The sequence below is a fragment of the Platalea leucorodia genome (assembly GCF_965183815.1).
Source record: "Platalea leucorodia genome assembly, chromosome: 3".
NCBI classification, from domain to species: domain Eukaryota; kingdom Metazoa; phylum Chordata; class Aves; order Pelecaniformes; family Threskiornithidae; genus Platalea; species Platalea leucorodia.
Window position 1 is genome coordinate 91,281,138 of NC_138825.1, and position 6,000 is coordinate 91,287,137.

Here is a 6,000-nt window from a genome sequence, read left to right on the forward strand (position 1 = left end):
CACGCCCAGCCACCCCCATTATGGAAATTATGATGTTGCACTTTTCACTTTGGTCAATCCTCCTCTTTCCAAGGTGCATGTGTCATCTCTTAGGTTGAGTCTGTACAGGCTGTTTTCTGAATTTCTAATGTTAAAATGGAACTAATCTGCTGTTGCTGTGTTTTTCTGCAACCCTTGCAAAGTAAATTGTACAAACCCCTGCCATCTTCCTGGTGTTACTAAGGAGAGGTCCCTGATATATCTGTTTAGCTGTTCGTATGCAAGCCCTAAAGCCTTTGTCAGCTGCATAAGGACAACTCTTCGTTAGTTTTGACGATCTCTGAGCCATAAGAGGGAGATTTTTTTGTAATGCCACAGAACTGCCTTGTCTTGCAACTCCAGAGCTCCTAAAGCACAGTGCCAGTGATCGGCTGGTTTTACCGTAGGTTTTACTTGTGTATTTTATCACCCCCTAATGAAGACTAAAAATGTGACTGTACGGCAACTGGCAACAAAAAATGCTACAAATAGAAATCAGCACAAGGTTTGAAATGCCAGCAACAGCTCAGGGACGAGGCTGGTGGCTCCCCCTGAAAGGCTCATCCCCTCGGTGGGGTCCGACCCCTTCCCCTCGTCCGGAGGGCGGGTGTCCCCACGGGGGTGGCAGTCACCTCTCCGCTCCACCCCTTCTGTTTGTTTCCCAGCCTAACCCTCCGCTCGTGCCCATCACTTATGGAAAGGATTGACCAATCTGGCTCCCACCACAAGCGCTGGGTAAGGCAGGGAAACGTGCCGAAACATCACCAAGCAACCAGGAAACATGCGCGGGTTTGGTTTTGGTGTCGCCCAGGCTGCTGCCACAGAGTGCTGCCTGTGCAAGGCAGGCCTGCCCCTCGCCTGCTGACAGCCCTGCCTTATCTCCCCTGCCATCCTTCCCATCGGCTAATTTTGCTTGGCTCTGCTGGTGACTCAGTCTATTAAATGGGCGTCATATTTTATTACAAACCTGAGCTGATTAATTACATGCTGTTAGGCAAAAAAATGCAGGGCAGCTGTAGAGGGGGGGTGGTGATGCAATGGAGGTGCAAACAGAAAAGTTGTCAATCCTGGAAAGGGAGAGAAAAAGGATCAAGGAGCTGAATGTAACCAGAAGAGCTGCTTTGCCCAGTGGATCCATCACCAGAGGCATTGGGAGTGTGTCACTGAGCGCGGTGCCCGCCCACCATGCCAGCCCCCTGCGGCTCCCCTTGCAGGGATGGACAGATGCAGAGCTCCTTATTCCTCTTAAAAAGTAGTCATTGCCTTCTCTGCTAATTACAAAAAAAAAAAAAAATAATGCTTTTTAGGAAAGATTTTGAAGGTTCTTTGAGATGGTGAGTGGCTGGGCTGGCAGAGGGGGATTCAGCACAAAAAAGAGGAGGGTCTGGAAGCACCATGCTCCTGCAGCCCCCAGCATTCCCGGCAATAAAGCAGGGGGAGGAGGTACCCACACGTCCCAGCTTTCCATTTGGATCAGCATCGTAACTTTGCAGCCTGACAGCACATCAGCATTCTAACTTCGTAGCCTAATCAGAAAAGGGCAAGGCACCCCTTGCCAGGGAGAGCCAGCAGGTTCCCAGCAGCTCGGTGCCTCAACTCTCACCCGTGGGGAGGGAGAACGCGGCTCCGTCCCTTCGCGGGGAAAAGCAAGCGTGAGCAAAGTGAGCAAGGGAGGGGAGGAGGGCGACTTCCCACTGCCAGCCCTGTCTCTCGGGGCGCAGGCTGGGAAGGCCTCTCTTTCAAAAGAAGGCTCTGTGAACACACACACACAAAAAAAAAAGGCTTTTAAACAGCATTTGAAAAGTTTGGGTCCAAGGCAAAGAGTACGCGGTGTGGTTTAAAAAGCTGGGAACATCAGTAGACAAGCGCGTGAATCACTGGAGCGGCCTGTTGCAAAGGGGAAGGTGGCAGGTATCACATTGAAATTACCATGGGTGGCAGCTCACGCCCTTTGAAGTGCTGGCTAAGCCAATTTATTTTTTGCTATACGTGTTTGTTGCTTGTGCTTGAAATCACACAGAAACAAACACTTCCACTTGCTCTGTAAAACAGACTGTCTCTTCGGTGCTTGAGCTGGCACATCCCTGTGAGGTGGGTTGACCCTGGCTGGATGCCAGGTGCCCACCAAGCCGTTCTGTCACTCCCCCTCCTCAACTGGATGGGAGAGAGAAAATACGACAAAAGGCTCGTGAGTTGAGATAAGGACAGGGAGATCACTCAGCAATTACTGTCATGGGCAAAACAGACCCAACCTGAGGAAATTAATCTAATTTATTGCTAATTAATAATGAGTAGGAGAATGAAAAATAAGAACAACTAAAAAACACCTTCCCCCACCACTCCCTTTTTTCTGGGCTCAACTTTACTCCTGATTTCTCTACCTCCTCCCCTCAGTGGTGCAGGGGGATGGGGAATGGGGGTTGTGATCAGTTCATCACTTGTTTCTGCCACTCCTTCCTCCTCAGGGGAGGACTCCTCACACTCTTCCCCTGCTCCAGCGTGGGGTCCCTCTCATAGGAGACAGTCCTCCACGAACTGCTCCAACGTGAGTCCTTCCCACGGGCTGCAGTTCTTCATGAACTGCTCCAGCGTGGGTCCCTTCCACAGGGTGCAGTCCGTCAGGAGCAGACTGCTCCAGTGTGGGTCCCCCGCGGGGTCACAAGCCCTGCCAGCAAACCTGCTCCAGTGTGGGCTCCTCTCTCCGTGGGTCTTCAGGTCCTCCCAGGAGCCTGCTCCAGCACGGGCTCCTCTCCACGGGGTCATAGCCCCTTCGGAAACCTTGACCAACCCAGGGATGCGGCAGAGGGAGGCTGAAGGTGTTTCAAATGTTAGTAGAGAGGGGGGACTGTGTAGAATCCAAAGTAGGAGGTTAGAGAGAGGGTTCGGGGCTCAACTGGCCCGTCTTTAACCTACGTGTATATAGAGAGAGCCTGGTTTACTGTCAAATCATGACAAATGGACAGCCAGTTACTTGCTGGAAATCATGGTGATTCCCAGCAAAAGCAAAACTCCATCCATCAGGGTAGTTCAGAAATTGAAGTTTCAACAGTGACCAATATTCAGCGTAAGAATGGCGCGTGAGGTTCAGCTTCAGGAGCCACAGCCAAAAGCTCCATAAGCAAAGATGACATTAAAAAATGAGGTGAACAGCAAACACACGACCAGGAGGGGTCCAGCAGCCTTTTAAGCTGGTGGAGGTATTGTATTTTTGTGAAATATGCAGCAGACCAGCATGGAGCTTGTGCTCCTGGAGAGAAATGAGACGTGCAAAGGACAAAGCCTGATGGGTATCCCTGAAAAACAGCAGGCAGAAGCAGCAGCTCCCTATGAATGAGATGGGGGAGAAGGTAAAGACAGATAAAAATTTCTGTTATGCATTTAGAAAGAAGCAGGATGGTATAGTCAAGCAAAATGAGACAAGTCATATTTTTTAGCTGCTAAGTTATAAGTGAGGACATTAAAAATCTGTATTAGACGTAAATAGGTTTAAGTCTTGCTACATACTCAGGAGGCCTGGAAGATCTGCCTAGGAGATAATTGGCCCACTCATCTTCATTTTTAATACATTCTGGTGTGCCAGGGAAATTCCTGAAGCCTTACAGAGTATTAGCATTAAGCCACTGTTAAAAAGGCATAAAGATGAGCCTGGTAATTGTCTGACATCAACCCAAGGCGAACCGATGAGACTGCTGACAGAGGGATTGGACTGACAGATGACAGGAACAGAAACTCATGCTGCTTGCTGTGATGAAGAGGAGACAGGCATGGAGGGTTTTTCTGCATGGAGATGATTTGCCTGCACTCTGTGTAGGCAGATATTTGGCTTTCTGTGAATCTTTTGGTTCGGTACCATGCAACACTTTATTGAAAATATTATCTTTAAGTTGTATCAGAAAGGGCAAAAATGCTGGATGGGCAGAGGAGGAAAGAAAAAATGAGAAATAGCAGAGGGGACACCAAGGTCAGAGGAGGAGAAGGAAGGGGGCAGGGGAGGAGGCACTCCAGGAGCTGGAACAGATATCCATCGTGCTGTTGAGGACCCATACTGGAGCAGGTTTATCCTGAAGGACTGCAGCCCATGGAGGAACCCCCACTGCAGCAGAAGAAAAGCATGAGGAGGAAGGAGCAGCAGAGAAGAGCTGTTATGGACTGACCCCAGCTCCCATTCCACATCCTCCTGTGCAATGGGGGGAGGGGGGGGGGGGGAGGAAGTAGAGGCGTTGGGAACAAAACTGAGCCTGGGAAAAGGGGGAGAAGAAAGTTATCATGTTAATGTTTGTCTTTGTTTGTCACTACCTGAATCTATTTTAATTGGCAAAAAATTAAAATATTTTTCCCCCAATCAAGTCTGTTTTGCCTGTGATGGTAACTGGCAAGTGAGCTCCCTGTCCTTACCTTGACACAAGACCTTTTTCATCCCATTTTCTGAGGAGGGGGGTTGAGTGAGCAGCTGGGTGGGAGTTTGGCTGTTTGCGAAGGCTAACCCGCCACCTACAGTTCAGGGGAAGCAAAGAGCAAACGCCTTAGCTAATTTTTAAAAAGGGATGATTAATAAAGGTAATAAATAAAGGGTAAGGAGGCCAATCATGAGGATATATCCTTGCTCCTCCCAGGATCTCCCTGCCATGATTTCCAGCCTAGCCTTGGATGCCGTAAGTCAGGGGCCTGCTGCCATCCCAGGCTATTCCAAAAACTGAAAATGAATACTATTGGCAGATTTATTTTTCCTTGCAGGTATTTTTGGCCCTGTACACATCTACTAGTTAAAAAATCTTATGCAGTTTCTCTCTGAAATATTGATTTTTAATCTTGTTTGCCCTTCATGTTTGATTTAAGTAAAGAGAAGGAGCTCTTGTAAGAATTTGCAACTGTTAGCATGTGCTGTACTTACTGTAATCCATCCCTTGTGTATCTTAACTATAAACACAAGGCTTTCCAGAGAGCTGCTGCCAAGTCTCCTGAGAGCAATAAAGAGCTGAGCTATATTTTCCAAAAATATCCACTAGAGGGTACTCAATGACCTTCCAGTGAAGGCAGGTTTGCAATCTGGCGGCTGAGAGAGGAAAGCCAAAAGAAAATGTCACTGAGGGTTGCATTAACAATAGCAGAGCACAATACAGGACCAGAAAGCACTGTAAGGAGGATTTTAGGGGAAAGAAATGTTGGACTAGCTTAAATCCAGCAGGAATATCTCTGTATCATAGCTCCAGCGACCCCAAGCTGCCAGATGGAAAAGGGGCAATGGGAAATGGGGGCTTGGTTGCCCTTTGCTGGGAAGCGGAGTGGGGAGCGTGAGCGCGCGTCCGGCCCCGCTGTGGGACGGGAGTGCGGGGCTGGCCGGGAGCCCAGTTTGCACCCCCATGACAGCATGCCGCTGGGTTTTCTTCCTTGCTTTCCTGCTTTTGCTGTCCAACCTGGAAGGAGAGAAGCGTTGGGGTGACCTTCGTGCTGGCCGGTTTGACACAGCTGAGGTTTCCTGAAAAAAACGTGCCTTTTTTTATACTGAGGGCCATTGAGAGAGTTGATCTGAGATACTGGGATATAAAAAAAACACATCTTGTAAAACAACTGTGTTTGCTATTCCACAGTGATCTATTTTTATTGTGCTAACCACTCATGATCATTTTAAATGGGCAGCCGATGACTGTCCTTTGTAGGCAGACTAGAAAATGAGATGATTTTACCATGCAGGTAAGTCACAAACATCCACGGAGGCTTTATAAACCTGGTGAATCCCCTGGTCACAAATTTCTCTTTGTATTATTATTCCAGGTTTTTATTTCCCCATTAAATGCTACAAAGGGCATGTAAAATGTTAGGCATAGTCTCGGAAAGGCTGGCCCTGCAAGGATATGCCACTCATCTTTTGCCTTCTGCTTCCGAAAAATCAATAATAAGCATCTTATTTCAGGGTTGAAAGAGAAGATTTTTACTATCCAGCAGGACATCTGAGTTATTGACCTTGAACGCTAATCAGTATGT